The 24,418-nt window shown below is 41.7% G+C and overlaps 1 long non-coding RNA gene across 1 annotated transcript in view; it reads right to left on the bottom strand.

Annotated features, from left to right (window-relative positions):
* Nucleotides 1–7,134: 7,134 nt before the first annotated feature.
* LOC137850086 (uncharacterized) overlaps nt 7,135–24,418 on the bottom strand; it is a 42,841-nt gene continuing 25,557 nt past the window's right edge. The window contains exons 2-3 of the long non-coding RNA XR_011092249.1: nt 9,282–9,409; nt 7,135–7,258 (exon numbers count right to left, since the gene is read on the bottom strand). This is a non-coding gene — a long non-coding RNA (uncharacterized lncRNA). The remainder of the gene's footprint in view (nt 7,259–9,281; nt 9,410–24,418) is intronic.

Here is a 24,418-nt window from a genome sequence, read left to right on the forward strand (position 1 = left end):
CTACAGCACAAACTCTGCAATACAGATTTGCATATGTACAGCCAGTTGGACGTGTCCGGAAGCGTTGAACTTGCTGAGTATCTGCAGGCCATAAGGGAAGCATTTGCTGCTTCCCAGAAGTGCTGGATTTACTGTGCGTACATAATGCAGTGCATGTGTCCGTATTTTTCTGGGGGAACACCTGGGCAGAAGTATGGGAGCAATAAACAAGTGTTCATGGCTGAAGAAAATGAATGGAGGAATAACCTGTTGGGCGAATCGGGAGAAAAAGGTCATGACAAATGGCAGTTTGACGGATGTGGGAGAGTTCGCTGTGGCAATGGCAATGCTTAGCCATGGGGTGGGCTGAGCTGGTGCATGCAGAGGGGCTCTCAGTCATGCTACCACACCCCCTGCCACCCAGGGAAACCCCTGGAAGCCCCCGGAAACCACTCCCCTTCTTTTGGCTGCATCAGGATGGGCCGGTTCAGTGAGCTGAAAGGGCTCTCCCAAACCAGATGAGGGCAGGTGCGAAAGAAGGGGATCCACAGCCTTACGAGGGGGTGGGCAGGTGCAGGGAAAATCCCTTCTGGCTTCAGCTGATTGTTAAATCAGCTCTGCCTTTTGCAGGGAATTTAGATGAGGCACTGCAGGCTGGTAGTTATGTGGTAGTCTGTGAAGATGAGCCCTCTTTGAATTAGAAAAGGGGGGAATGCATTTTCTTAGCTCAATATGCTGATGGATTACAGTCTGGGATATTTTAACTCACCAGTATTTATTTTTTTCCCATCTAAGTGCACGACCAAATCAGGAGTCAAACCTTGTGTTTACTTCAAAGCAGAATTGTTACACCCACGGTGGGCATGCAAGCAGCAGGCTCCCTGGGGAGCTGCTGGGGGATGCTCTGGAAGCCTTGGAAAATACACGTTTGCATGTGAGACCACAGAGTGCCCAATGGAGATCTTCCAACCACTTTGCAAGCTCCTGGCAGAGCAGAAAGTGCATTTCAGTCTGTACCACCAGTCAAACTAGCTCTTGTTGGCACAAGCAGGTGAACAGTTCCACTGCGTGCATTCATGAATCAGATTAAAAGATCAATTTAATATTTTTTTATGGAAAGTAGTTGCTGCATATGGCAAAGTCATTTTCACGTCTAGTGTCTCAGCCATTTGCTTTTTAGTACCCCGAAGGGGATTACAGCAATTGGACTAATTGCTTAACAAATTGCCTTTGTAAACCAAAGGCATTTTTGAATGGTATAGGACCAGAAAACCTTTATTTTCTTACTCTTCTATAACTAAAGTTGTCCCAACTAATGTTTTTTAAACTTTGGCATTATAAGTGGGTCTCGCTGAGCTTTTATTTACCAAGTCATAGCTGGAAGCCAACTCTGATGTCCAAGTTATAAAAAAAATGAAAACAGCAACTTCTAATGGAAAAGCTGAAGTAGTCCAAGCTTTGGTGAGGCAAATGTACCTCTATAATAACAAAATATCTATGTTTTTGTTTTGTTTTGTTTGGTTTTCCTATACTCAGAGCCTCATCACAATCTTTTTGTGAGGAATTTATGTTACTAGAGTAGAATTCTCCAGTGGAGTGTGTATTCTTTACAGTACTGGTGAATTAAAAACCTTATTTGCATTCAGATGGAGAACTTTTCTTCTTGTTTAATACTGCAGTGTTCTGAACAACTCTGTAAATACTGCTCATCACACATTGACTATTTTGCTGTCTTAGTTCCAGTAGAAGTTACCAGCAATTATACTAAAATTTGACAAAATTTCTCTTTAGTATGTCTTCCAGAAAAGCTTCCCTGCATAGCAGAGCGTACGTTTTCCTTAATCTTGGCATTTTGCTCTTCAGCTGCCGTCATTCCATCTGAAGCATTTACTTTGAAATGCCTGCCAAATATTTTTGCCCCAGTACCACAATAACAGCACAGCAATGTGGGAGTGATTCCACCGAGTGAGTTTACAATGAGAGCAGCCTGCAGAGAAGCAGGCTTGGGAAAGTGCTCTGTGTGCTAGGTTCTCCTAGTGAGATCCAAATCCTAAGGAGATCTGCTAAACCTCATTAAAGGTCAGGCTTTAATTCTCATTAGTTGTTGTTCATTCTGATAAACAGGACAGCTTAGATGTGAGTTGTTTGGGTTTTGTTGTCCATTTTACTTTTAGAAATTAATTTCAAAATAAGTGCATTCTACAAAGAGTTGCATTAGGCAGTCTTCAGTAGCGCTAATCTGCATAGCTCTGCAGAGATCAGAGGAGCTCTCGTGATTCACACCAGCTGTCTCCCTGGCCCTTTCCTGTGGGTAGTTAACTCTTGCTGTGGTCGTTTGGGCAGCACGGTACATGCCCACATTTTTTTTCTCCCCCTAGGAAAATGCAAACAGCGTGGTACTTCACAGGCCCTGCTGTTAAACTTTAACACTGATGTATAGGGAGCATTTTGCAAAAATCAGGATCCTGAGGCTCCAGCTCATTCAGATCCTGCCCGCCTTGTAAATCTTTCTTGCCCCACTTCAATGGAGATAAGAGGGATTGTATGCCAGAGGTTTGGCTGAGAGAGACCACCCAAGTCATAGCTCATTTCACTTCTGCTGACCTTCTCTGATATGCCCATCAAAGCAGCGATTAAAATACAGAGCAGGAACTTTGTGTAGTGCAAATGTGTTCCATCAATCTCCTTTTCATCTGGCTCTTCAAATACTTCAGACCTGAGTAAGCAACTGAAAATTTTGCAAACAAGAATAAGTAAATGTAAAGACAGATTTTTTTTCCCCCTGTTCTGGAGCAGGACGATCTGTTTACCTTTCTGAAGGAGCTGTCAACAGAGTGGTCATCATGAAATATTGAATCACAAATGGTGTACTCCTAGGAAGACAAGTACATGTAGAAACTTGTTACTTCTATTTTCAAGAGTGTTTTTTTCCCCCTGCTATTTGAGTTTGGCAGCAGACTTTCTTTTTAAGTTCTAGTGTTGCCTTTTAATAGACTCTTAGTTGCCTGCTGTAACCAGATGGGCCTGAACCTCTAAACATTTTATTCACTTGTTTTCTGCAATTGTATAAGCACATAGGTCAGGAAAGTCAAGCAAGTGAATGAGTGGAGGGCCCTTATGCATTCAGGTTAGATGTGCACGCATAGAAACAACAAGAACCCTGCTATACAATTTAAACAGTCTCCTGAGGTATTCCCTGATTCACTCTATGATATTGGTGTCTTTTCATTGCCAGCCTAGTGCTGCTGGCTACAATGGATAATTTTCCAGACGTGAGATTGAGCCTCTAACTGAAAAAAGAAGGTTGTTTTAGAGGACCTAAAGAGTAAAATGACATTGATGGGGGTTTTGCATTTCAGTTAGAATACGTGGACATACTCCATGGAACAAGAACTGATTGCTTCCCTTTGAGCGCAGTGGAGAGCCCAACCCAGAGCCAGCACAGCAGGCTTCAGCAGAGAGGAGGTTTCACAGCTGGTGCTGGAGTTTCCTTGGCCCCACCGTTGTGTCTCTCTGCTGGCAAGCCAACACACACACGTATCCATCTCCCTCCAGACACAGCTTGTGGGGATGTGATATACAGTGCAATTCCTTATGTGGGCTTTCTGAAGCTTGGTTCTATATATATCTGCCCTCTCCTGCAGCTCTGAGCCTCACAGGCTTATACGACACATACACCCATACAGAGAAGTGCAGCAGAAACCTCTTGCTTCTACAGTGTTTTGTGCTTTGTACACCCACACAGGGACTTTATTTAGTTTGGTCTGTAATCTTTGGATATGGGATGTTCTTGCTAAATCATCTCAATGTCTAGGAGACGTGCGCTGGAGGAAATCCAGGTCCAACTGCCCTGTTCTCTGGAGCTTGACAGAGCCATACCCACGTGTACCAGGAGCTCGTGCTGGCCAATAGGTCCCTGTTGGAGGAATGTACCGTTCTCTGCATAGCATCGTGGTCTCCTACACCCTTTGCAGATGTAGGGATGGCTCTGAAGAGCATAAATAAAGTTGTCTACCTTTTGACTTACTTTTTTGACTGGTCATTTTGTGGAGGAAGGGAATAGAAAATCCTTGAACATTTCCCTCTTTCCTGAGCACCCATGGAAGTGTAAGATATGAAACAGCCCTTAGCATCTCTGAAGCCAGTCCCACTGGAGCCTGGCACACTGCATGTGGTTTCGTGTGGACTAGGCTTTTAAAGGTGCTTCAGGCCTGTGAGCCTCTGTATCTGCCACAAGTGAGCAAATATATAAGTTAATCATATGATTACTGTAATACAAAGCAACCTCTGATTATGTCCTCTGACTGGTGCCATGGAGACCAACCACAGCCCCAGCAGGAGTTCTCTCCTTCTCTGCTACACTGCATGCAAGGAAGGAGACCTGACACAGATACCACTTCAGCTCTTCACTGTTGCACTTGGATGAGTTGGGGAGTAAGGGTAAGGGAAAACCACAAGGTGCTGTAGGAGCATTTTGGGGTGCCCAGATCACTGGTTTGGATTCTTCAAACCATCAAAAAAATAGTCACCTACTAATCTGCTTTTCTGGTTGTATAGTCTGGGGTGTGTTCTGCAGTCACTGAGCACAGATGCACACCTTCAGGGTGCAATTCATCTTAAGATAGATGTCTAGGGGATACAGAAGGTGAATCCTCTTCTGGAGATGCCCAGATTTTTCCATTAACTTCAGGGGGAAAAAATATGCAAACTCAAACAAAATAACTGCCATTTGGACAGATTAAGTTAAATGACACAAATTTGCACCCAGATCCCTCTCATGACACCTATAAAGGCACCTTTCAGGTCAGCAACAGGATTAAAAAGCCCCAGTAAATTCCTACCTACATCTGCCCCAGAGTTAAGGATAATCTTTTTCTGTTTGAGAATTTCTGTAACTTCTCTCTCATTAGTGTTTGGTACCTTCTGGGAGGCTTAGAAAGCTTTGATAAACTAGCAAAGTCAAACAGTTACCTGTTCAGCCCTCTTCATTTTCTCTGAATAAAAAACAAATGACAAAAAATGTTTCAAAGGTACTTAGGTGGAAGTCAGAGATAGATCAGAGCAAACAGGAGAATGAATGATCTGTGCAGATGGTCGTTGAGAGAAGCTGGGCTCTTGTGCCCCACCATTGTTTTTGCAGGTGAGATCTTTCCCTTCTAAAGCTGAGGAAGTCTAAAGACTGGATGGGTTTGAAAGACACACATCTGCCTTTGAATTCTATTGTTATTATCATGGCATCGTTTTACATAATTGACACCTTAAAAAAAAAAAAAGTGGTTTGGAAGATATTTTGTTTATACTGTAGCTAAATTCTGGTTGAGTTGTCTAGTCCCACTGAACCATACTGTATATTCATCAATGCATAGTTCTCTTGCATTTCAGTATTTGTTATGAAAACCAAAATTCTTACTCTGAGCTATTTTTGCTGGCAGAGCTTCAAAGGGAGCAACTGCTTTACTTCATGCCAACCTCTGTAGCAGTGGGGAAGAATACCTCTCCTAGGATCTTTTTAACCTTTTGATGCAGATTTGTCTGAACACATTTTTTTCCCTTAGTACATACCTGCAATGACAGGAACTTGTTTGATAAGACACTGACATAAGAAGTTAAGTGCTCTTGTTTAGTGAAAATAAATTGACCTGTGAATCAAAACATCTTTTAGTTTCTTTCTTTACTTGTTGGCAAAACTGATAAAAGAATTTCCAGGCTGCAGAAACATAACATCCTACTCTTTTCATGGAAGGGTAGCCATTAAGAAGTGTCACTGCCAGAACTGACGTGATGGACAGATCCTCCAGCCCATGGCAGAACAATAGCAAAAAGGGACACTTTATGCCGGTTAGGGTAGAGTGAAATCTGCTGTTTTTATGTCAGCAACACCAGCAGTTATTTCCCAGAAACTTTACCATACACACGTGCAGGGCTTCCGCTCTGGGCTATGCCTTAACTTGTAGTATAATCAAGACATTCACAAGACCAAGCAAATTACTGCCATCAGCTCCTATTTATCTGCTGTTTCAATTCATTCCAGAAAAGGTTCAAGAGTTGCTGTTTGTTTTGCAGAAGGAAAGTATCAGCCATGCCTTGGTGGGAGCCAAGATGCCAGAACTGCAGCCATGCCATGGTGTGGAGGTGGGTGAGCTCTGCCAAGGCTGTGCCAGGGGAGTTCTCCAGTCGGCAGGGGAGGCTGTGTTACTAGGATCAGCCAGAACAGCAGGCCTTGGCATTACTAGTGTACTGGGATGCATGGGTCAGAGCAAACCTCACTGCCCCTGCCTGTGTGCAGAATCTTGGAAGATGTTGGTCTTTCGCAGGTGTTGTCCAGAAAGGAGAGATGTTGATAAAATCACTATAAGATGGTGGGTACGGGGCTCAAGGTATTGCAGCAGTTTAGCTCTGAAGCCCATTTCTATCTTCTGATAACTGAAAATGAAAGGCAGTATACTATAAAATACAGTTTCAGTAAATATCATCATGATTAAAAAAAGTAAGGTGATAGGTTGCACTCAGAAAAGCTCTAGATTACAATAGTTGTGTAATGTCTCTCTTTCAACACAGCTGGTTTTGTTCAGGTAAGATCAAGCCACTCTTACCTGTCTGGGATTTCTTCCTGGAACAGGTATAGCTTTATCCATAGGTTTTATATTTTAGGAGAAAACTAGGTCTCAGTTCCCCAGTGCTTAACAAAAAATACAGTACAAACCCAAACTTTTTGCAGTGTTCAGTGTGGAAAGGCTGTGTTTATGTTAGCAAGCAGTGCAAGGCAGTGGACTGGGTCTGTAGAGAAAAATAGTTGGTGTTGATGACTCAAAGTCTACAAGACAAGTCCTTTAAGGTGACTTGCTTTGGAGTAGTGCTAATCTCGTTCCATAGACCAAACACCCAGTAGCAGCTGGACTGCATTAGGTGGGCCAAAATGCAGTAAAAAGGGAAAGGGAGATTTGCTTCTAAAGCACGTTTCTAAACTAAACTAAAATTTGAATGCCCTGTAGTGTTAGTGCAGGTGTACCCTGAGTCTCTCACGTTCCTTTACTGGCTGACCTTTGTGTCTGACCAGATTCCTCTGGACATTACACCTTTCATTCTCAGGTCTGATCCAGCTCTCCAAAAGAAGAAATATTCATCCAGCAGCGAATACAATATGCTTGCCTTGATATGATAATCGTGTGTCCCAGTGTGGATATTCATGAAAGTCTTTAAAGGTTTTGGTGGGTCATCACATGAGTCATTCAGCACGGGTGTCAGAAGTACTACTGTGTGTTATGGCAAACCTCCCCCTCTGCAGAAATAGAAAAGTACTAGTGGGAAAAACCAGAAGGAATACCCAAAGTGTGAAAACAGATTATTCAAAGCTTCTATCTCTGTAATTTGTACTAGCTGAACACAAATAGATGCAATTACCGCAAACTTTGTAAAACAGCAAGTGATGAACACTTAGAATTCAGGCATATCTTTGACATATACATAAATTAGAATTAAACACTGCAGTGGTTACACACATGATAATGTATTTCTGCTATCATATGATTTCAGTTATTTTAAATTCATATATTTTCAGTTTCTTGTAATGTTCTTTTAAGTATCTCTAATTTATTTTCCTGCACCAGCTTTGTCTTTCTTTTGCTTGGCAGAGATTGTTATTTTTTCAGTTTATCACTAGGGACATTCAAATTATTTATTTATTTTTAAACAAACAGCACAAAGGCTGCCAGCAGAACTTCTTGGAAAAGTGCTTGGCTTAGCCTCATTCTGTCATCTGAACAGTAGCCAAGCAGGGCACGTTGTTAGTACTCTGTGAACAATGGGTACTATTGTTATATTAACTTGGTTCCATTTCTTGGGGGAGAAAGGAAAGATTGGTGGATTTAGTGGGAGATAAACTGCATAACAGGCACATGCCCAGTTTGGATTTTACTGAGAGCAACAAAGTGTCTCCAGTTAACATCACTGGGAATGAGGTTAAGCTCTTAGGATTACATCTGTTTCACCAGCTGTAGTCATCTAAATGTTACATTTCTAAATTCACCCAAAGGCTTTCGCTGTGGATGGAGAGAAGCTGTAACTCTTGAGGGCGAGTGGGCCCATCACAAGGCGTCTGGGAAAGGTGTGATGAATTGGCTTCCCTTTGCTGATTGCATCATTCTGCTTTCCACATTGTTACTATTATAACATTTTTACTAGACCATCTTGACCTGTAAATATCCCACAGTGGTGGTTTGAATATGGTGGGTTGCTGCTAAAGCTTGAGCAGCATTTTCAAGGCCCACAGCTGAGCAGCACCAGTCTCGCTCATGCACAGGAGCATCAGGGAGCAAGACCTGAGCACAGGGTGAATCATCTGACTTTGTAACAGTGGCTTTAGAGCACATTGTGCCTGACCTAATTAGCCCTGAAATACCCAGTCCTTATCACCATTTCCCCTAGCAACAATACTGCTCTCAGGCTAGAAGACTGATTTCCAAACAGCTGTTCCTCCATGGCTGAAGGCTTCATGCAGAGGTCCCTCACTTCATTTTCCATCTGTAATGACTGCAAAGTCAACTTCACACACTGCACCTGAAGGGTGGAGTCTGTCACTGGCATGTTCCCTTTCGTTTACAGCCTTTGCTACATGTTGTTATCAGGGCTTGAGTGCTGAGGTGCATGGATGGCACTTTGGAAGGGCAGAACATCCCCTTGGTATACCCTTAAGGATGCTTTTTTGTTGGGTTTCTCTAGTAGAATAAAAACAGACATATCAGAGATTGTTATTGTGTGTCTTCTTTTTACTGTTGCTGTTAAAAGTAGAATTATTATTCCATTGCAGAATTAAATATATTCAGTGGTTTTGAAGAAGTCTGAGACTATTTGCTACCTCTGCATTTCTAGAAAGCTCAAACTCGAGAATAGCTTCATTGAAAATCAGCACTTGCACTATTTGAACTAAGAAGAGTTGGGTTTTCAGGGTTGAGCAGTGAGAGATAGAACTGATCTTCATGCTTTCACCCCTGTATAAGCTGCAGAGCCTTGCACCGATCCTCTGTTTCGACTGCTCTGACAGTAGTCAAGGTGGTGTGTAAGGAAGCTGCAGCTTGCAGGAGAATGTGAAAATATGGCAGAAATGGCTTACTGAGAGACACAAGGGTACAGCTGATGTCTAGAGCAGGACAAAAATCTCCGGGGTTAACAAGAAAAAAATCTGAAAGTGTTCCAAAACATTTCACCAAAGTCCAAGTGTTAGTGACAGATGTTAATGATGTTGCTTAATGCTTGACTGGCAGGTAGTCAGAGACTTGTGAGCTGAGTGTGGCTTAAGAGCTTACTTGAAAGCAAATAGAAGCTTGCAATGAGGCAACGCCAGTTCCTGGTGCTGGGAGGAACATGGGAACTGCTGGGAGTTGGGAGCACACATCTGTTTAGCCCAATATCCTGTCTTCAGCAGTGGCAGATGCTTTGGAAAAGAAAAAGAAATATGGCATGTATACAGCATTCCTTCCCCTCCTATAATCCCCCAGCTCCTGGCAGTCAACAGTGTAGGGACTCCCTAATGCCAGACATTGCATCTGGACTGTTGTTTTTAATAGCCACCAATGGACCTATCTTCCATAAATTTGACTAATCCTTTTCTGAAGCCATTTTTATTTTTGGCCTTCACAGCATCCTACAGCAACAAACCCTTGGGCTGAATTATGCTGTGTGTTAGAAAGAAATCTCTTGTGTTTGTTTTAAACCTGGTTCTCAGTAATTTCACTGGGTGTCCCAGTTCTTGCACAGTTAAAAATAGTGCACTGTCCCTTACTCAGACTCCTGAGGCTGGCTCATTTTAGAGATATGCTTTTTCCCTTTCCAAGCATAAAATGCCTACTCACTGAAGAGTGAAAACTGCTCTGCATCTCTGTTGCCTCGTCTGTTATACACTGCTTCAAACAAGGTCTCCCTACAGCATTTAAAATGGGAGTATACTATCTTACACTACTCCTCATGTCTTCTGCCTAACTGTAATGTTTATATAGTGGACTGTGTTTGTGTGTGCTTAACAAGATTATAAATGCTTGTAAAAAATAATCTTTTCTATTTCTTGTTCATGACATGGTGAATCCTAAGGGCTATGAATGAAGGTAAAGGGAGGAATGAAATGATCCTTATTTCAGGGCATCTCCACTGACCAACCCCAGCATCAATGCAGGGACCATCTCCAGCCCATGATCACAAAGAATATGTGGCAGCATGGCCTCTCCCTTCCACCCACCAGAAACCAAAAGGTGAAAACTGAGGCTGGCAAAGACTACGTTGGTGGTTCTTTGTGGAGCACTGCTGGCTCGCTGCTCCTGCTCTAAGGGACAATGACTGCTGGGCACCTCCACCATGCAGAGCAAAGCCAGCCATGAAGGATGGAGCATCCACCAGCATCCTCCACACCGAAGCTGGGGGTTATGGTTCCTACCTCCTCACCATGCTTTCAGGGCCACCAGAACAATGGTCATTGTGGTGGGAAACCTGGATGTGGCAGATGTCTTGAAAGCTTATTGTACTGTGCACAGCAGAAGAGTGTGAAGGGATTTCTAGTAGTATTAGCTTTTCTCTATCATGTTTTTTCTGGCTGCAGAGACATCTTTCACTGTCCTACAGAGGAAGGAAGAAGGAGAAGCCCTGGCATTAGGGTCTAGTTGCAGTTTGCAAGAAGCAACGTTGATTCCTGTGGCCTCCCTTTTAAGATATTGTTAGAGCTGGTAGCTTGTGCTGCTTCCCAGTGAAAAGTTCCTTGTTCCCATATCCCTCACAGAACTTTCCACCCCCCAATGGGAGGCTTCTCTGAAGAGCAGCCGGGTTGCCCTGAGCATCTCAGCCATGCACAGAGAAAAACAGACAATTTCCAAGCAGCTCTTGATTTACGAGCCCTTACTCAGCTAAGGTGATTAGCCCAAAATGTTGACCTAAAGCCACCAGTGGGAGGCAGCTTGGTTGCTGTTGTAATTGGGCTTACCTCATACCCTCAGATCAGTATCTGATTTATCACCACAGCGGTTCTGCCCTAAATTACTGAACCTAAATGTTCTCCTGCTTCCCTAGTGGAGAAATCACAGGGAGATAGGTTAAGAGCCAAAATTTCAGAGGCAGCTTTCAAATATTTTCATCTTTTCTAGCCCTTGAGCTTTTTGGTGCATTACAATTGAAATAGGTGAAAGCTCTGAGTTCTAGAAGGCTGCTTCATTAAGCACAGAAAATCTAGATGCTTGCTGATGAACCAAATCTCTCTCAGTTAATACCCCACATTGCAGCCACTGGATGCCATCCATGAACTATCCAAGAGTGCTCACAGAAAATATTTGCATGAAAATGTGAAAAATAGAAAACCATGGTAATGACACAGTAGATGCTTCAGTGGCCACGTTTGCTGGAAATAGCTGGTCTAGCTTTGGTGCATTAAACCCCAATTAGGCCCCTGAGATTTGAACATGCACGTACATGGTTTGCTGAATTGGTGCCATGCTGCATAAAAATGACATTTCATACTCTGAATTTTGAATGTACAAATACTTTGGCACCAGAAGAGGGGAGCACGCAAAGAGTTAGAGGCACAAATCTGCAGGGCACATTGAGGCCCTTGTGAAATATGGCCCTGGATTTTGGCAGCTGAATTTAACTTTATAGCCAGAGGGTGAAGAAAAATATATTCAGATTTCTATAGTAAACAAGTCTAACAGACGTTAACTTTAGCAGTGAGTCTATTACCACTTGCATTCAAAAATTGCATTTTTGATGTGTTATGTCACTTAGAGCTATTTAAACCCTTTTCTTCTCCATTAAAATAGGCATGTTAACATGTACCACAGGAGAATGTGCTCTTGAAATGACAATATTTGGTTTTAATCCTTACATTTCTTTGAACAAGTTTGTACATACTTCCTCCACTCTAAAAAGCAACTATCCTTCATGTTTAGTGATGGTGAATTTGAAACAAAAAAGAAATGGTGCATTGCACATGAAAATTGAGCCTGGATAATTGTGAAGGGTCTTTTTGACAGCCACTGCACTGTAGCTGGAAGGTCACTGCTAAACTGCAGAGCAATTACAGTCCTCAGCAGAACTGCTTTACTTCTGTTTTACACTAGAGTAACTTAATAAAGTAAAATTGGACCAGTGCCATGACATTTAAGGAACTGTATTTTGAAGCCTCCTTCACACCAAAGTAATTTGCTGTGACATGTTGCACATGTCTCAAAAACACATTTGGAGATAAATCATTAAAATGGCCAGCCAGCACTGCACTGTTGCTGTGCACTGAGAGTGTCATCCCAAAGTTCACCAGATTTTCTGCCTACTGCTGTAGACTGGTACCAGAGAACGCAAACAGCAAGCAGAAACTAAAAGGATCATCATTTCAGAGATTTGTATCCCATCCTGTTCCTGAGGCTGGGGACACTGTGTTAATAGTTTTCTTCCCTATGGAAACCTCGGTGTGATTTCTGACATGTCGTGGCTGGCTGGTGCCACGCTCTTGGTTTGCAGTCAGGGTTTTTGCAGGGGCTACAAAGAGTCTGGGAGGAACCTTCACATACGTGTTTGGGTCTGAGTGTCCTCTTTGGTTCAAATCTTTCTGCATGGCATGTTTCCTACAGCAAATGATGACCAAGGGGATTAGCCTGCTGATCCCCCACACTTCTCAGTGAATCACAGAATCACAGAATGGCTTGGGTTGCAAGGGACCTTAAGGATCACCTGTCTCCAACCCCCTTCCATGGGCAAGGACACCTCCCACCAGACCAATTAGCTCAAAACCCCATCCAACCTGGTCTTGAGCACCTCCAGCAATGGGGCATCCACAACTTCTCTGGGCAACCTGTGCCAGTGCCTCATCACCCTCACAGTGAAGAATTTACTCCTCACATCTAATCTAAATTTCCCCTCTTTTAGTTTAAAACCATTTCCCCTTGCCCTATCATTATCTGCCTGAGCAAAGGTTGCTCACCATCTTTTTTATTAGCCCCATTTAAGTACTGAAAAGCTGCAATAAGGTCTCCCCAGAGCCTTCTCTTCTTCAGGCTGAACATCCCCAGCTCTCTCAGTCTTTCTTCATAGAAGAGGTGCTCCAGCCCTTCTGATTATCCTAATGGCCCTCTTCTGAACCTCCTGTAACAGGTCTATGTCCTTCTAGTGCTAAGGGCCCCCTAGATCTGGATTCAGCACTCCAAGTGGGGAACTCCAAGCAACATCACTGTGCTCTTTTGTTATCCTTTCCATTTATATCTGTCCAGGCAAATTTTAGCAGCAAGCTTGCTTGCAGGAAGTTATTCTGCACATAGGTGCTGCGATCACTGTTTTACCCTTTGCAGCTTTCAGGCACATTTGGTCATTGTGGAGACCACCTCATTGCAGAAATTCTGTGTGACAGTGAAAAGCCACTTACTTGATGTTCACAACCAGGCTGGGACTCCAAATGAGAAACAATATGCAAAATGAGAAACATTTAGAAAGGTAGAAACATCACAAATTAGTCTGATTTTAGGCAAATTTTCTCCAAGCTCGCAAGAACCATACTGGATTGAGAACTGCTGTGGATATAAACCTTCTGGAGAGAGAAGGGACTCTGGCTTTCTTACTCTGCCTGATTTCTTCTCCTGAAATGAAACTTTTTTTTTTTTTTCTATTAGCCTCAGAGCTATGAATGCTTAAAAAAAGTAATCACAGTTTTGTTGTTTTTTGCTGCTTCTCTATTGACAAACAAGGAATAAAAACGTCTTAGGAAAGGTTCAAGCCCTAACACTGATTCCACAAAAGCTCATGTTTACACAGTAAATCACTGTGTGACCTCCAGGGCTGCCTGCTGATCATCAGCTATGGAGTCAGCATCTTAAGGAAAGAAAACACAAATTCATGAACTGCAAATACAACCCTGATCTTAGAAACCACTGACTTTCCTTAACTACTGGCATATAAGTATTTAGAGACAAAAATAAGTCTTTAAATAGGATTTATAAGCTTAAGCTTTACAAAATAGCCATTCTTGTAGAAAGTTGTTATTCAGGGAACCTTTATTTAATCTTTCTATTCACCATAGTCTTGGTGTTGTAAGTTGATTCCCACTGTGCACCCCACCAGAACCTGAAGAGTGGTTCAAAACAGGCAGCAGCTGGACACTGCTGAAATTGCAAGGCCTCTATTCTCAATTTTTGTTTGTTTTGTTTTCCTAAAAGACATAGTTTTATGGATTGCATCTTAAGGGACTGCTCTAAGTCAGATTTTACTTGACCCTCTCTTTTTTCTTTATCTTTTTTTTTTTCATCTTTTTTTTTCATCTTTTTATTTCATCTTTTTTTTTTTTTTTCCCCCCCTTTAAAAGTTGAACTGTTATTATATTACAAGCCAGCCTTGTTTTCTGATTTCTGTAAATATACCTTTTCAATCCATTCCAGTTGCTGTTAAGGAGGTGAAGGAGGAGGGGGAATCCTGCTTAAATTCCTGGGCCGGTTGCAGGTGCATTTGTTTGTATTAAGAGGAACATCTAACAGAATCCTCCTTTGTGACATACTATCGCAACTTTTCAATTTTCCCTCATTAGCTGGTGGTACTTCCTCCTCAATAAGGTACTATTGTGCTGCCTCTAACCTGATCTGTGAAACACTGTGGAGCTGTCAACTCATCAACCCTAGAAAATGGATAGTTAATCTTTTCAGATGACTTGTTTCATTTCCTGTAGATCTTGTAAAATCCAAATATTTAGCTACTGCAAACAGTGAGTTCTTCAACTGCATTTCACTGATAAAGCAACAAAGATTATTTCTTCTTGTGATTTTTTCTCCTCTCCTCTCCTCTCCTCTCCTCTCCTCTCCTCTCCTCTCCTCTCCTCTCCTCTCCTCTCCTCTCCTCTCCTCTCCTCTCCTCTCCTCTCCTCTCCTCTCCTCTCCTCTCCTCTCCTCTCCTCTCCTCTCCTCTCCTCTCCTCTCCTCTCCTCTCCTCTCCTCTCCTCTCCTCTCCTCTCCTCTCCTCTCCTCTCCTCTCCTCTCCTCTCCTCTCCTCTCCTCTCCTCTCCTCTCCTCTCCTCTCCTCTCCTCTCCTCTCCTCTCCTCTCCTCTCCTCTCCTCTCCTCTCCTCTCCTCTCCTCTCCTCTCCTCTCCTCTCCTCTCCTCTCCTCTCCTCTCCTCTCCTCATCATGCCTCCAGGTGAACAGAGCCCCATTTCTAATGTCATAATAAGACACTTAGTAAGCTTAGTTAACTGCATGAAGTTCAACAAGGCCAAGTGCCGGGTCCTGCACCTGGGGCGCAATAACCCCAAGCAGAGCTACAGGCTGGGAGATGAGTGGTTGGAGAGCTGCCAGGCAGAGAAGGACCTGGGAGTGATGGTGGACAGTCGGCTGAATATGAGCCAGCAGTGTGCTCAGGTGGCCAAGAAGGCCAACGGCATCCTGGCTTGTATCAGAAACACTGTGACCAGCAGGGCTAGGGAGGTGATCGTCCCCCTGTACTCGGCTCTGGTGAGGCCGCACCTCGAGTACTGTGTTCAGTTTTGGGCCCCTCGCTACAAGAAGGACATCGAGGTGCTTGAGCAGGTCCAAAGAAGGGCGACAAAGCTGGTGAGGGGCCTGGAGAACAAGTCCTACGAGGAGCGGCTGAGGGAGCTGGGCTTGTTCAGCCTGGAGAAGATACCTTATTGGAGGCTGTAGTGAGGTGGGGGTTGGCCTGTTCTCCCAGGTGCCTGGTGACAGGACGAGGGGGAATGGGCTTAAGTTGCGCCAGGGGAGTTTTAGGTTAGATGTTAGGAAGAACTTCTTTACTGAAAGGGTTGTTAGACACTGGAACAGGCTGCCCAGGGAGGTGGTGGAGTCACCATCCCTGGAAGTCTTTAAAAGACGTTTAGATGTAGAGCTTAGGGATATGGTTTAGTGGGGACTGTTAGCGTTAGGTCAGAGGTTGGATTTGATGATCTTGAGGTCTCTTCCAACCTAGAAATTCTGTGATTCTGTGATTCTGGTATCCAATTATATTTTCTGATTTTTATTTTTTTTTCTGTGTTTGCATGGAGTCTAAAAATTCATCTTCACCTTCTATTTTATCTGGTATTTTCTGATTTTTAGTTCCCATCCATTGGGTGTGGTACACAGAGAGCATGAGACTATGCAGTCTGTTACTGTGTGCCAGACCGGGATGGAGGCTTTTTTGTGTAGATGCAGACTCCCATAGTTTCAAAGTTTGGGATGTTTTTTGAAGGTCAGGCAGAATCTCGCTCTCAAAAAGGCTCCAACAAAGGCTTTTTTTTTTTTTTTTTTTTTTTTTTTAATGTATATATTCTCCTGACCTGATTCAAGATTGTTTTCTCTGCTTTAATATCACCTTCCTAGCAACCTATCATATTTGAGAAAAAATAAATAGATCGTGATGATAAAGAAGCAAGTGAAGCATTTCCATTTCAGTAGAAATAAAGCCCAAATCACCTGCAATAAAACAGATGGTGCCAGCAGACAATTCTTCTAAGCATCATAAAAAAAGACTAGACAGAAAGGATTTTTCAAGAGTGATATCACATGTAATTAGAACCATTTTATGGTGTAAGAGCGTACATCTCTGAAGGTAATACAGATATCTGTGTTTGTTTGTTTGTTGTTTACTTCAGGATTTCTGTGGTCCTTTTTCAGAGGTTGATCATTCTAGCTGTACACTTTGGCATGCTCAGTGCCCGTGGTGCCTCAGGTGGAGACCCACTGAAACCTTCAATTTCGGGGATGCACTTATGGCAGGGACATAGCAAGACGCAAGCAAGGGATCCTGAGAAGCAAAGAGTTGGTGAGATCCATAATGGTGTTTAAAGATGAGTCTTGAAGAAATGCCCTTTTGAGAGGTTCCCTCTTTCAAGATTGGGTGTTTAAAACAATGAAAACTGTATTCCTAAGAAAGAGAAGAGAAAGATCCTACATTGCAGAAAAATTGTTCTTGGAGGATGTGATAAGCACAATTTTACATGGTTTTCCAGTGATACATCAAGATACATTTTTTATTGTTTGTTTTTGTTATTGTTGTTTTGTGTGCTTTTTTTTTTTTTTTTTTTTTTTTTTTTTTCCAAGAGACTAGAAAACACAAGTAGGCAGTGTTTTTGGAAAGCTAGATCAGAGCAAAAATTCTTCAAATTTTTAAGTGCAAGTACCCGTCGTGTACTCATTTGACATCCTAATACACATCCCTAATTTATAGATTAGTCCTCTAAAAACTGGATTATTGCTCAGTAATTTAGTGCCCAAAAGAGGACTGTATGGAAGGAAAAGAGGAGAAGAGAGAGAGAATTTAGGAAGAAAGCAGGAAAGAGAGCACACTGGATGTAATCTAAAAAGGTAACTATAGCATAATAAAACAGATTTATCCCAGCTCAGGAAAGCAAATTTTTCTCCTCTCAGAATGACTATCACACAAAAACAAAACCTACATATTATCACACAAAACTGCAAGCTCTCTAGATTTGGACTGTAAATTAAAATTTGAACAATCTGGTAAGAGTGGGCTTAGATCCTTCTGAGGTCACCCTGACAGCCCTCCCTTTTCCTAATATATTAATACAGTCATGATAGCCTGGAGATATAACTGTGACAGCACAAAACGTGATGTGCACCCAGTGAGCTCTTAATCCTTCTGTTTCACGGTGTTCTCACTGCTCAGAAGCATTACAGTTTACAGGGGAAAAAAAAAAAAAAAAAAAAAAGCAAATTAATTTTACAATGTTGAATACCAAAGGAAACATGATAGATAACATTTACATTTTGTACCAAATAAATTTCCAGTAACAAATATTATTACAGCAAATACCAAAGGAACTTAGAATTGCTAAGTTATTTTGGAATTGCTTTTCCATTGTCTTTTGGAGCACCCCATAATCCTTCCCTATATATCAGTTCAGAAACACTGAAGCCTCCTTTATCACAACCAGCTGATCCAATCTCAGCTGTTCTTTGAAAATAAAAACACATGTTTTCTTAGTTACTCCATGTGGTGATCCATTTAGTCCCCCTCATACAATAGTTTTTGATGCCAAAACCTACAGTTTTATGAAACAGCAGTAGCTGCTCCATAGCTGGACTTGATCCTGGCTTTCACTCAGGATCCCTACTTTCATCCCTATACCTCAAGCCATCCTCCCACATGAGCCCCATTTTCTGAATTTTGTTTTGTCCACATTGCATTACCGTGCAACAGAGCTTTTCCCCATGTCTGATCTATCAGAGCTAAATGCTTGGTGTGTCAAAACATTCCACCCTTTGCTTCTGTGACATCTTCTTAGCTCTTTTTGTCTTGTCTTATCTTCAAAATGACTTGGCCCACAAGCACTGGATATGTTTTGTTTTGTTAGCCTCACTAAGAAGAGACTGTGTTTGGGCAGGTCGTGTTTAATGCAAACATTCATAAAAATAAACTGACCTTTTGCTGACTCTAGGCTTTGGTGTAGCAACAACCTAGATGAGTAAGAGATAGAAGAACAGGGATTTGCAGGTAGGAGAAAGAAATATGGCAGGTTACTGACTTGGAAAGTGTATAATGCTGTAGGAGGGTGAGCTGGAAAGTTATGGAAGAAGGAGACAAGGAGGCTGCCTGGCTGCAAGCAGGGAGGAAGGTGAGAGGAAGGCTCAGCATGAAATACTGCTACTTTGGTGCAACTACCTGAGTGTATAGAAGGGGATCACATACAGCATGTAGTGACAGGGAACACCAACGCTTCTACCAGACCCTTCATGCCCTGCTTCACACATTTAAGGCAATGAGATAAGCTGGTCAAGAAACAAGGACCAGAGCACTGAGATGAAGATCCACTACTCCTGCTACCACCAAGATGGTGCAGACCTTAACGGGGCAACAAGTCGGGAAATCTGCCAGTATTGAATGAACTACCATGGCTTGAGGCTGAAACAGCATGGAAATGAAACTGAAGGGGAAAGAAAACCACGCAGCAGGCCTAGTGAAGGCATATTTCCCTTCCCAACTATAAAACTGGAATAATTTGGGTTTCCTCTCAGGTGTTAAGCTCTTTCAAAGCACCACTAATACTGTTTAAATCCCTGGTTTGCTGTAAGACCTCAACCCAGTGTTCTGAGTGCTGGGGTTTCAGATAGTCCTGCCTTCTTTGGTGGGCTGCAGCAACAGGCAGGAAGATATCAACACTTAGGTAAGGCCAGACGTACCTCCTCTGGGCAACCCTGGCTGGCACCAGCACATCAGCTCAGCTCTCCTACTTTTCACAGGGTTTCAAATCAAAACTCATTAGGGTCTTATGACTTGGTTGTCAGTGAATGCCATGACCTCAGCCACATATTACAGAACCTACAAAGGATGAATTATAGCAGCTAGTCAGAGTGGTCTGCAACTTCATGACTCCGCTGTCAGGACACACTCAACCTCAAGAAGAAAGCAGAGCAGAGCAGGAGGTCATAGCAAGGGACTGTGGCTCAGCATTCCAACTTCAGCTCATCAGGCCTCTCCTGGTCATTGCTCATGGCTCATCCTCCTGCAGCAGCCCTTTTGCTTAGCACTGTGGCTGGGGATTCAGTGACTTTACAGGAAAGGGAGAGAGAAGGGAGTGTAGAGGATAGATCATGAGAGAGCAGCAACTGGTGAAGACTAGAAAGCCTTTATGTGGGTATAGGATTTTGGCACAGATTTCTCAAGGCAAGGTTTGGGTATTTCTCTGGTGATATAACTGTACAACAGCTCACCCCATTTATGGGGATGCTGTAGGCTTAGAAGTTTGTGTCAATGACCTTGGTTGACCTCTTTGTGTGTATTCACAGCATCTGCATCTGTGATGCAAAGGCATAATGTCCTTTAAAACAAACTACTTGCAGATACACACAAATTCAATTCAGTGTTTGCTGTTTGCTTGCTTATACCTTAAAGCTATCTGTGTGGTTCTTGGAAGTCCCAGGAGATCTCTCCTGCTGCAGAAATTGCAATGTGATTATAAAAAGATTTGCAAGGTAGAGAATAAGAGAAAATGATTTGTCCTTTATATGGCACATTGGGACAAAAGGATGCTGACAGCACCTTGAACTGTTTTCCTGGCAGTGGTACAATGATAGGTTCAACTTAGTGTAAGGATGAGTGGTAATTCTGAGGCTATGCACTCTTTAAGTGAAAATACCAATTCATCAAAAATAAAACAATGCATGGAAATTTCTGTGTTTTATAGCAGAACAAATGTTATGTTTTGTTCTTGTTTTTAATTATCTAAATGTTTCATTCTGACATTTTAAAGCAAATAAATAAATAACTAAAATCTAATGTTTGAAACAACCTTTTATTCCAAAATGTTACCTACAGAGAAAATTATGTATACTGCTATTTAAATGGTCTCAACAAAAAAACTTGAATATTGTGAAATTACTGAAGAAACAATAAGCCCATAAATAGTTTTTTAAGTTTCTTTGAAGATTATTTTTCTGTGAATTTTCATTTCATGAAGTTTTTTGAGATCGTGGTTATTCTTCCCAAAGTGAAAGGAATGACAAATTAAAAATTCAGAAACGTCCATATGTTCTGAAGAAACCATTTCCCACTATCTTTGAGAATGTCTGGGAAACATAAGGAAACCACTGACAATTAGTGGCCACATAAAATAGTTTGCTCTTCCGCTTTGTAATCATAAAATACATTCATCTGGCAGTGATGTTTTTGAAGGAACTGATTTAATGGATCCACGCATGGCAGATGTTACATTTGCTACAGCAACAGTAAATTCCTTCTGGGAATTTGCAGCACTGTCCAGATAATGCAAGTGTGCAACTTCTCTTCAGAAAGATTCTGTTATATAAAAGGGAAACAATTGCAAAAAATAACCAAAGAAACAATCCAGCAACACTTCGTGCTACACACATCAACAACCTACCTTGCACAGGTCTGTGGTTCCCACTCAGTATTCTTCATTTACCAGGGTCAAAACAACGTATAAAAAATAGGTCACTAATTAGTTGAAAATAAATATATTATTCTCCAGTTTTGTTTTTCATAGAACTACAATATTTGGCAGAGTAGCACGTATCTTCAATATAAATTTGGGGGGTTTATTTTCTCTTTGCTTAACTTGGCTATGTGCTATGGTATAACATTGTGGTCTCAATATATTTTACAATGCCTTTTAGGGTTTTTCATACCAACCATTCATAATCAGCTCAAATGGTGCAGCAGTTTGGATGGTTTCTGGACACCTGTACATCCCTGTCCTCTTTCTGTATCTACTTTGCTAGATAAATATTTGCTTGTTCTCTGGAATCTGAAAACTTGCACTTTCATTCTGTCCTTTATGCCCATGTGAAATGAATCACATATCTTCCATTCCTCCTTGCCTTTTTTAATTCCACTGAAGTGGTGACATTTTTGGACTCCGAATGCACATCTTTTTTCTCTGCCTGATTTAGATTTTACTGTATTCACCAGGTGATACTCTAGAAAGATTGCTCTGGAGCAGTTGACAAGGTATTGTTTCTTTTTGCCTTTCTCACAAGGACTTTGAAGCTGCTGGGCTCTGGCCCTGTGGGACTCAAACTCTCTCACTGCAAAGTCTGAAGTTTGCATTTGCCTACAGTGAAAAAAATTAAGGTAGTTTGAACGTAAGGGATTCATCTTGTATTGTCGCATAAAATGATGATGAAAGTAGACATTAATCTTTCTGGCTTAAAAATTATTTAAAACGTATAGTTCTTCTTTTTCTTTTCTTTTCTTTTCTTTTCTTTTCTTTTCTTTTCTTTTCTTTTCTTTTCTTTTCTTTTCTTTTCTTTCTTTCTTTTCTTTTCTTTTCTTTTCTTTTCTTTTCTTTTCTTTCTTTCCTTCCTTTCCTTTCCTTTCCTTTCCTTTCCTTTCCTTTCCTTTCCTTTCCTTTTCCTTTCCTTTCCTTTCCTTTCCTTTCCTTTCCTTTCCTTTCCTTTCCTTTCCTTTCCTTTCCTTTCCTTTCCTTTTCCTTTCCTTTCCTTTCCTTTCCTTTCCTTTCCTTTCCTTTCCTTTCCTTTCCTTTCCTTTCTTTCTTTCCTTTCCTTTCCTTTCCTTTCCTTTCCTTTCCTTTTCCTTTCCTTTCCTTTCCTTTCCTTTCCTTTCTTTCCTTTCCTTTCCTTTCCTTTCCTTTCCTTTCCTTTCCTTTCCTTTTCCTTTTCCTTTCCTTTCCTTTCCTTTCCCTCTCTTTCTTCTGGTCTTTTGGAAACAATCTGTAATGTTCATACTAGTTACAAGACTGTCAGGTCCCCATCTCTTTTTGTGATATTTTGCCTCAGGTCCAGGGAAGTGAAGGACTGACTCTTGTGGCTTTCTGAAGGTGATGTCACTCACCTTAATTTTATATTTTGAACAGTAATTATGAAATAGTGAATTAATTCCAACATCCTCTGACTCCATTATGGGGAAATTGTGATGTGCAAACCTTCTGACACAATCACTGTGTGCCACCTGGGACTGCTGGGGCTGTCTCCTATAACAGGCTGTCTCCAATAACAGGAGGCCATAGGTTTGTTCATGGAATATGGGCAGGTAGATGGATGGGACTTCAGTGATAAAGTATCAGAACAGAAAATATCAGAAAGAAAACTAATCTGAAGAAGGTGGAAGATGTGAAAAAGAAAATGGAAGTGGCTGAGTGAGACTGAAACTGAGGAGCCATGGGCAGACCTAAATGCAATGTAAATAATATGTTTTCATAATTATCCAAAATCACCAATTTAATTTTTCTGCTTGAAACCTGAAAGTGAGAAGCACTTGGACAGTTGTGACTTGGGGTCACTTATATTTGGGAAATCAGTATTGTGGTGGTAATGACTGTCAAAATTAAGACTAATTAATTATGTGTCTTCTGTATTTATGTGTTCAGATGCAAATTCCCAAAGGATCCTGATTGTAAGGAGGAAGTCTCTGATTTTTTTTTTTTTCCAAATCACGTCTCTCAGAGTTTTAAGGTGGAAATCCCTGGCCTACTGTGGTTAAATATTGATCATCAGACATAAATTCCAACTGAAGATAGAAATGGTGCAGGACAAACCACAGGTGCTTCAAAAAACTCAGGTTTCAGATTGTTCCTGAAGGTACTGCAGAAGTGAGAGTTGCAGAGATTTCCCCCAGATTCCCTGCTGCTCATTTTTTCTTCGTTGAGCAAACAATGAAGGAAAAGCACGGAGTCCTGGTAATAGAAAGGGATGCCATGGAGTCTACTCTGTCTAATGATCACTGAACAACAGAAGATAATGTAAATAAAAACCTTGTGTGTGTCTGAGTGTGTTGGAGGGCAGTCACAGGGAGGTAAAGGTGGGGTGAGGGTCTGCTTGGGTTCTCCTAGGCTGGCGGTGACTTTCATTGTCTGATATTGTTTGACTACAACTAACAAATCCCCCTGCTTTGATCTTATGGCAGTGGAAATCCAGCTAATGCTGCCGTTTTGAAAGCTTGTGGGTTCCTTTCATTATTTCATTGCCTATGCTGAGTAAAAGAAACATTGTGGTTTGTTTCAAATTAATGGCTGTCCATTCATTACTGCAGTGACTCTGAATATTTCCCTCTGCTGTCTCTCTCTAGGGTCAACCCCTGACTATTGTTCAAGTTTGGTGGGTTTCACTCAACTTCTGAGACTTACTGGTAAAAAGGAATGTCCTCCTGTAACCACACCATAAATAATCTCCACGGTGGTGGCCAGTTTGAAATGAATCACTAGTCTTGGGAAAGAGGTATTGGGGAGAAATGTGCCTTTAAACCTGCCCATGAATTACCTCAATATTGAGCAGCAAAGCTCCAGTCCCCAGGAGCAAACACAGCTCTGGATACATGGGGGGAATAAATCTGTTATGGTTTTCCTCCCACCTTATCTATACCGTGCCATGGACCTCTTTACATCTTCCAGCTTCTTCATCATATATTTCAGCTACTCCTCTTCCTACTGTCCTCAATTCCTTTTTTAAACTCTTTGGAGCAGAGGTGATTTATACTCCTTGCTTTTCACCTTGCTCTTCACTTTGGCTTGATGCTGCTGTCATAAAAATATTTTTAAAATGATACTAATGGAATGCAATTGATTTAGTGTCATTCAGGAATGATAAACTGTTAAAAATAAATTCTAATTTGGAGAATATTTCTAGCTAATGGTATTATGTTTTGTCAAGCATTAATATATTTTAATTTGTTTGTTATGACATATCACATCAGCTGAAATAATAAATTTGTTATGTAGAAAGCTGTGCTGTCAAAACCATGCTTTTCTGACTCATGGGAAATTACATTTAAAAAGAAGTGGAGGGGAGGAGGGGAAGATGTTGGTCCAAACTGGAACAAAAAAAACACTCTTCTTTCCACTTTCTCCCTCTCTTTCTCAGTTGCATTTTTTTCCAAGCAGGAGCTCTCTGGACTGTAACTCCAGCATAAGTCCTTGGGTCCCCCTGCACTTCTGCTTCCTCTGCAGAGGCAGGAGATCAGGCCTAGTGACCTAAATTTGGGTTTACAGTCCACCAAGAAAAGTCTTG

The sequence above is a fragment of the Anas acuta genome, chromosome 1 (assembly GCF_963932015.1).
Source record: "Anas acuta chromosome 1, bAnaAcu1.1, whole genome shotgun sequence".
In the NCBI taxonomy this organism is placed as follows: Eukaryota; Metazoa; Chordata; class Aves; order Anseriformes; family Anatidae; genus Anas; species Anas acuta.